This window comes from Mycetomoellerius zeteki, unplaced genomic scaffold (assembly GCF_001594055.1).
Source record: "Mycetomoellerius zeteki isolate Tzet28-1 unplaced genomic scaffold, Tzet1.0 scaffold316, whole genome shotgun sequence".
NCBI classification, from domain to species: Eukaryota; Metazoa; Arthropoda; class Insecta; order Hymenoptera; family Formicidae; genus Mycetomoellerius; species Mycetomoellerius zeteki.
In genome coordinates this window covers 578,969-587,141 of record NW_017257301.1, presented here as the reverse complement: position 1 = coordinate 587,141, position 8,173 = coordinate 578,969, and the positions used below count along the sequence as shown (strand labels likewise).

The 8,173-nt window shown below is 39.6% G+C and overlaps 1 protein-coding gene across 1 annotated transcript in view; it reads left to right on the top strand.

The window, feature by feature from the left end:
- Lim1 (LIM homeobox 1) overlaps window positions 1-8,173 on the top strand; it is a 30,767-nt gene that overhangs the window by 2,504 nt on the left and 20,090 nt on the right.

The window sequence follows — 8,173 nt, the reverse complement described above, 5'->3', positions numbered from 1 at the left end:
TGCCATATTTACTATCTAATTTGCTGCAGCAACCATCTTTTTTTTCAGTGTAGATAAATAAAGTTTGTTAACATTGTGAAGAAAAATTAATTGATGCTTAATAGAATTACCTTTATATTTAAAGAATATGCTCTTTTAAATTTACCGACACTCCTTGTAAGATAACTTAAATAAATGATATTTATTAGAAATTAATTAATCATTACCGTATAAATAGAGAATTATTATTATTGAGGAACTATTAATATCCCACATATAATTAGAACTCACGTTCACAATCTGCATCATACATATGCATCGATGAATATAGATGCGTTGATATAGAACGAATATAGATCGACTATACGCGACTCTCTTTTCATTATGCCACTGCTACGATCAGAAATATATCTTAAAAACGCCGATTTATTTGTAGCTCAATAATCAATGCATAGCATACACAATATATAAATATTTATGATACAATGATAAAAATTTCAAATTTCCCTACGTCTTTTTTTGTTGTCTTTCTGAATCACGAAAGTTCTTGAGCGGTGACCGGTGAATACCTTCGGCACCTTTTCCGATGATTTAGTTGTCTTCCCGTTTATGATCTATCGACGACGAATCACGCGGGAAAGATCAATGTTTTTGCGTGATTAAGCAACGGATCGGCGATTTGAGAAAAAGGGATCTCTAGTAAAGTATTAGACCTTGGCGTTTTTTCGTCAAACAACGCGGGCGCCGTTTCGCTCGGTCTGATCTTAACCCAGCGTTACTAAGATGAGATATGACAAACCTCAGGTACTATAAACATAGTATTTTTTTCCTAATTGTTTTGTTACAATAAAAAATTTTGTATTATGAGGAAAAAGTTTGTTTTAATAACTTTTGAATCATAGCAATGTTATTAATATAATTTGGATCCGAGGACCAAACTTAGTTTAAAGTATTCTAAAAATCTTAAAATTGATTTCAGTTCTTGAATTAGTTAGATTTTAATAAACATCATTTTAGTAACGTCAGATTAAAAATAGACTTTATTTTTGTCCGACGATGCACAAATAGTTCTGTTGCGTATAAGTGAGCATCGGAAACTTGTAAACTTGCTGCACGACGCGTGTTTTAGTTTTTGCTTATCTCGGAAAAACATGAGTGCCGGTCAACGAGTCTCCGGTGAATTTTACATGCGACACGATTCGTCGAAAACGCGAGCACGAGGGAATTTTCGAAATGCGGATTACCAGCAGTTTGCTTTAAGTTAGAAGTCGAATCACATTCGGGAGGTTCTTAAGCTTCTCTCGTGTTGTCGGAAGTTCACCGGAAGGAAAAGTAGTTCAACCTAGTGATTTGAATTAATGATCGTCGCGCATAGAAGCGATTTAAACGGCTCGGCAGCATAGTGATTAATTCAGACACCCGTAGAGCAAATTGTTTTCAACGTCGTTTTCGGCAGTTACTTTATTTCTGCGCCTATCTCGCGCTGTAAAATTAGCGAAAAAATAATAATTCGATACGTCGTTGCAAGCAATTCCGTAACACGATTGCGAATATTTCTTTCAAAAATTCTTTCTTTCGCACATTTCTAATTTTGTGTAAATTGATAAAATAAACATTCGTAATGCGCATCGTAACACTGTCAAGAATTATCACTATTCTTTATTATGTGTATTTCATATTTGAATGTAAATTATTATTATTAATGTCATTATTAATAGCATCATTAATGATGACGTTATTAACACCATAATTTGTCTTTAAAGTTCAATTTGAACTTCAATTTAAACTGATTAAAACAACGCTGCGCAAATTACTTTACGGTAGATCGTAGCAAAATATAATTATAGTTTTCTCAGTCGCTTATAACTGAAAAAAATCGACATCGCCGCAACCGGTCTTCATTATTCGCGACGCCACGCCGCCATAGATCTGTCGCATCCTACGGTCCTTGCCGTTCCACGTGGGTGGCGAACTATGATATCACCGTATCGATTAGTCAAGGCGAAAAATGGCGGGTCGCCGCACCGCGCTGTGGCGAATTCAATTTCGCGGCGGCAGTTTTCTGCGGTAGCCAGGCCGCGCTGGATCGTTTGCAAACAAAATCGCCGCGTTCCCGGACACGGTTCTACGGAGAGGAAGAGGTACTCGCTTCTTTCGTGACTACTGGAAGTGATGAACGATCCCCTTTGTGACCGGCGGGAATCGCGCCGTAACACGGTATGGTCCGGGGATCGGTGGAGGAGGAGCGTCTCTGATACGTATGTACAACGAGCGTACGAATGTATAACGAACGTGTTGTATACTTTACGAGGCAGCTACTTTGCATCTTCCGACCCGATGAAAAATTCATCAGCCAATTGACGCGATAGAAAAAAGCGTCGCGATTGCAGGACGCGCGATTCCTGCGTCCTTCCGCTCGTCAACGCGATCGCGATGGAAACTGCGCGATTTGTTAAATTAGAATCGGATAATCGAGTAATAAATTAATTAAACCCGAATTAAACGTTATTAAACTATGCAATATAGTGTAGAAATTAATGTAATATGATGTGAGCATCATTAAACCGATGGTCACAATATTCAACTATAAATACAATTTTGACTAACCTCCGATTAACTTAATCGAAGATTAATTAATAAAATTCCTAACTCTGTGTGTGTGTATAATTCATTGTTCTTAATCCAATCGTCTCTTTCAGTATATTAAACAACAAAAAACTAATTCTATCTATATTAATAATTATTGTAAATATTGCTTAAAATTAATCAAAATTTGGTTGAAATTGTCTTAAAACAGAGGCAGATATTCGTTTTAATACGCGGAAATGTCTAATTGAAATTTCAACAGGATTCTCTCCCTCTTTCTCTCCTTATCTCCGCAATACATGAGATTCTAATTCGGGTGGGATGATCAAATCATCGAGTCGGGCTTATTTAATGAACACCGTTGGAGTGCAAGAGCGAGACGTTCAAAGACGGTAACGACGGAAAAATACATTCGACCACGGCCCGAGACCGCGCTCGGGGACTCCTATAACACCTCCGGGAGGTCCTCCCGACGTAGCGAGCGGTTATACGTGCGGTTATGGTAACCGGTCTCCACGAGTCGCAGCAAGGTCCTTAAAGGTCGATAATGGCCCCGTGGCGTGGCCCTCGACAGGCCCCTTCGAGCACGATCAAAAGGGCCGATGTCCCCGTTTCGACGCCGCGCCGCGCGGAGGACCGGGCCATCGACCGCGGCGAAAATTATTGCCTTAAAATACGGTCCGCCATTCCCGAAATGCTGATGAAAACATTACCGGCAGGCTCCGCACTGTGTCATCCGTTCGGCCGACAAACGGTTCGTGACTCTGTACGAAGAGGAGACAGGCGAGTGTCGTTCGCTCGTTCGCTTGCTGATCCTCTGGCGCGGACAGCTACCGAAAATTAATGAATGAATAATTCAATGGCCGACGACGGGTTGCGCAAGACGGCGCTGCTCCACGGACGTTATCGATTTCTACCTGTGGCACTCGGCAAAGTCAGTCTTGACTATTTATGAAAGTTCTAAATTGCGCTATTCGTATTGGATTTTCAGCCTCTTCCTCAGATTTTGTAGATTTATCGCTGTGCTTCGTTAACGGTATTTCCCACCCAGATCTTCGGATTATTTAGAATAAAGTTACAATTGAAAAGTTTGATGTAAACTATTATTATCTTTTCGAGAAGGCAATATACTTTAATTCCTTTTTGTTTTGTTAATATCACTTTTTTTAATTGTTTAATTAGAAAAAAACTTTTTACTACAATGCGAATGTCCTGACTTTGTATTCACAAAAATTCAGATAACAATTTTTATTCTGAATTATTTTCGGTATTATTATCTCTTAATTCCTCTTGATTAATGAATCCTTTAACGCGAAGAACTTTCTCATGTGTTAAAGTATAAATGAAATTATTCATACTTTCTCTCTTTTTTCAATCACTTGTCTATCAAATGACGCGTTTTCTTATTTACATTGACTCTTGATGTAATCTATAATTGTTAATCATTAATCTGATTTAGATGAGATATTATCGAGCTCGATTGGTCCACGACAAAAATAATCAAAAAATAGAGAGTCACGAACTCACCGTTGATAATTCATTGATTTGTCGACGGTATCATCATCGACGTGTTGCCGATGATTGCCTACGATGATCGTTACATGGATCGTTACGTGTGCTACAATGTTGCGTTGTGCGCGACGTCGCGCTCGCAATTAACATTATTTTTCCGCTAACGAAGCAACGTGTGCATGTCGATTGAATGAAAAGTACTCGCGGGTCCAGTTTGCCTCGGGGACATGAAGTTACTTTACGTAACGGCGACGACGGTAACTGACGGAAATATTACACAGGCGATATTAGTGTTTTACGAGGGTGCTAAATAACGTGATAAGATGTAACTTGAGACACGACTTGCGAATCCTTTTTTTCTTTGCCGATCGCGACATGTGTGCGAATCGTCGTGATTTTGCAACAGTTATGCGCAGTAAAGTGCAATGCATACAAATAGAACAAGGACGACGAAGAGCCCTTTTTTCTCGAATATTATTTCGCGATGAATCTGAAACATAAAAAACTTATCGCTTAATTCGCGAACTTGTATTAGTCGTCAATACTCAATTTATAAAATAATTATGCTTTTTACTTAATCTTTTTTATTTATAAGAAATTTTGTTTTTGCATGAAGTAAGGAATTTTACTTCGAGATGATTGATAAAAATTTCTAGAAATGGAATAATTTGTGGATAAAAATCGAAGATCACAAATCTATCCTCTATCTCTCTTTTTCTTTATTCCTTTCATATTTTCTTCGCGAGATTATTCCCTTCCAAATTCTTTTGCTTTTGTTAATATTAAATCACGGTCGCGGATATCGATATTTTGTTGGATAATTGAAGGATCATCGCTGGGGCTTTTCACGGCAAAGGGCGCCGACATGGTAAGCCTATTGTCCTTTTACTCGACTCTCGGCTCCGCGGGAGTGGACCCATCGAAACTCGAACGTGGAAACATTATAAATGCGGCGTGACGCCCGCTACGAGTCGTAGGAGAAGTTTGTTGGGCGTGACGGGGTTGGCGCGGGTCGCAGAGTTGGCGAACGTCGGCGGGAAGAGGAAGGGAGGGAAGGTGCAGCTCTTCAGGGCCCCGTTTCCCTTCCAGGAAGGCCCAGCAATAGCATCGCGATGCGTATATCGCTTATGTTCGCCCGTGTACGTTTTTACTAACTACTGACTGTTGCATCACGCCGGACCTTTTTATTCGCGATTAACAAGAATCGCTCTTGCTCGTTTATAAACAGCTGAGAGAATGATTAATCACGCGTACGAATAAGATTGAGTTGTTCTCAGTATTGTCCCACTAAGAGAGTGCGTAATTTAAATCATTACACGGTAACAAGGAGAGTAAGAAATTAGATTTTTGCGGGGGTACTAATGTAATACTAAATCCGGCAATAGGTAGTCAGTTAGAAAAGTTTATAGCGGTTTTAGTAGCTGTAAAGCGTCTCACATTGGCGACAATTGGTCTGAAGGTACTAATCGCATTTTTACGCGGTGCAGGAAAAAGCAGCGTAGGAAAGACTCTTGAATCCAGAGTCGGAATATTCCGGTAACGAATTCTTAAACCGAAGTAACGTTTAAGTAATACTATATAATCGCATCGAGAGACAACAGGTTTGACGATGCGGCGGAACAAAGTCATGGTAAAGATAGAGAAAGAGAAGGATATTAGAATCGAAGAGAAAAGAGTACTGAAATGATTTGAATCCATTTACTATGCTCCGATAACGAGCCGGTTGAAAAACGGTGGAATAATGATATATAATTGACAGGACTATAATAAAGCTAAATGCAATCCGTTACCGCGATTATATACCGAAGAGAGATGCGACGGTGGACGACACCGAGAAGAAAAAAAGGAGAAGAGGGGAAGAAAAGAAAAAACGATTATACGAAGGCGGGAAGGCACGAAAGAGGAATGGCCTAAATTCAGGGCGACCCTTTATCGCCTCCGCCTCTTGAATTTTATGCGGAGGTTCTCGTTTCTTTCCCCTTTTTTTTCACCGCGTTACGCGCCCCGTTAAAACGAGACACACGAGCCACATTTCGCTGTACCGCGACGTGGAGAGATTATGTATGAATGCGAGGCATTTTTATGCGTGCAAACAGACGAAAAACGCAAATTACGTCCGGTGAGAATTTTAGGGATGCTATTACATGAGTGACGCTCCCGCGCTCGTTAATGTTTTATTTTTCGACCCTAATCTGCGTATAACTAAATGCAATTTGTTATATTCTTCCTAATATGTTTTAGTCCTCAGTAGAAATAAATTTTACATTCATCTCGAACTCGTGTTAATATTGAGCATCCAAAACAAATTTTAATTTTAATATTTCTAAGGTAAATTCTGTAAGAAAGCGAAATATTTACATAATTTTATTTGATTAAGCGGTACCATTTAATTTAGAGGACGCTTTTTCGTCCTCTTTCGAAATTGTAACGCACAATTGCAAATGTATTTCTCTGCAACTTTTGCTATGGAGGAATTAAAGTTACTCTCTAAACCCGTCTGAATGACATTATCTTCATTTCGAAGCAAGATAACGTTCTTATTTGTAGAAACCGGATCTATACAGCAGGTAATCCCTTTTTATTTTTTCACCCTTTTTACTCAAATATTCGCGATCGTGTTCGCAATCGTCGATATCTTACGGATTAATATCCGCGCGATTGCCGGAGAAGATACGATCGCGCGATGAGCAAGTACGCGAGTTATCTCGCGGATTCAACCGGCGAAAATGTAACCGTAAGTTACGGTCGCTTTAAGCAGAGGTGTCGGCGGCGGCTATCATTACCTTGAACTCTGTAGCAGCGATTACGGGAAACACTTCCCGAAGAAGAAGACGTCGCGTCGCGGAAGAATGCCACACGCTAATTGGATGCAATTAATTAGAATCCGCTCGTGCCGCGAATAATCCCCGGCGTTGCGAGGATATAGACGCAAGATCGTTAGTGGAAAATCGCTAGAGGCGAAAGACGGAGAAAGTATCGCGCTGATTTGTTAACAATTTCAACACAGAAGTGTGAACTTCTTCAATATTTCAGAATTTTTTTCTTCTAAATTAGAGTTATCTGATTAGAAAACGATAGTATATATAAATGTTAGATATAACAAATGAAAAATAGTATTTTTTTCTCGCTTACTCTCCGTTCATTGTTCATTTTGTTTTCAGAAAATTACAATTTGCGTAATATCACAAATTACGTAATAATGAGCGGATTAAACGAGTGAATTAAGCGTAAGCATCTAAGATAATGAGCATAAATAGATAGTGAGATTTATTTTACCTCGGGATTAAATCCGTGTTAAGAAGGATTATGCTCTAAGTAAGTACAACATAACTGACAACTTAATATAATTGCAAGCGTACGACTTTGTCTTAAAGTTAGACTCAAGGCGACAACGCACGAGTTCGTAAAAGAAGTTTGATAAAGGTTAATAAGATTCATACATATCTAAATGACGTAATGTAAGAAGTACGGAGATCTTTGTGGAAAACCACAGTGACGGTCTATTAATAGCGCTAACGAAGAAAAAAAAAGATTTAAAGAACATATTGTAATAATAAATAATCGAAAGAAAAGGAACGTTGCACGTACCAATTATAAATCGAGCAATGATAAGAATTATGGGAAAAAGAGAGAAAGAAAGAAAAAGAAAAAGGGAGAAAGGAAGGATCTTACTTTACACGTGGAAGGGTTACTTGTCTGTTCCGCGTTGTCGAGCAAATTTATATCACGCTGTCCCCCCCGGTGATCCCTCTTTCCCGCTGCTGTCGTACGTTAGATAGCGAAGGGAGATTAAAGGGGCGACAGGGGGGAGGAAAAAGGGAAAACGAGAGGAAAAAAGAAAATGGAAGGAAAAAAAACGAGAAATATTGTATCTTGAAATATCGGCGCCTGCGGCTGCACGGCGAAATGTCCCGCGTAATGTATGCACTGCCCGCGAACGCGCTTTTATTTCTCCGTTCTCTTGTATTTGCAGAAGATTATCCGCGTTGCGACGCCGCGGCGTGCGCTACGCGCCGTTTATTTTCGGTTCCGCGTTGCGTTCGAACCGCCACAGAGTTAAACCGACTTGTTCGCGACACAGCTAATCTTCGTACGA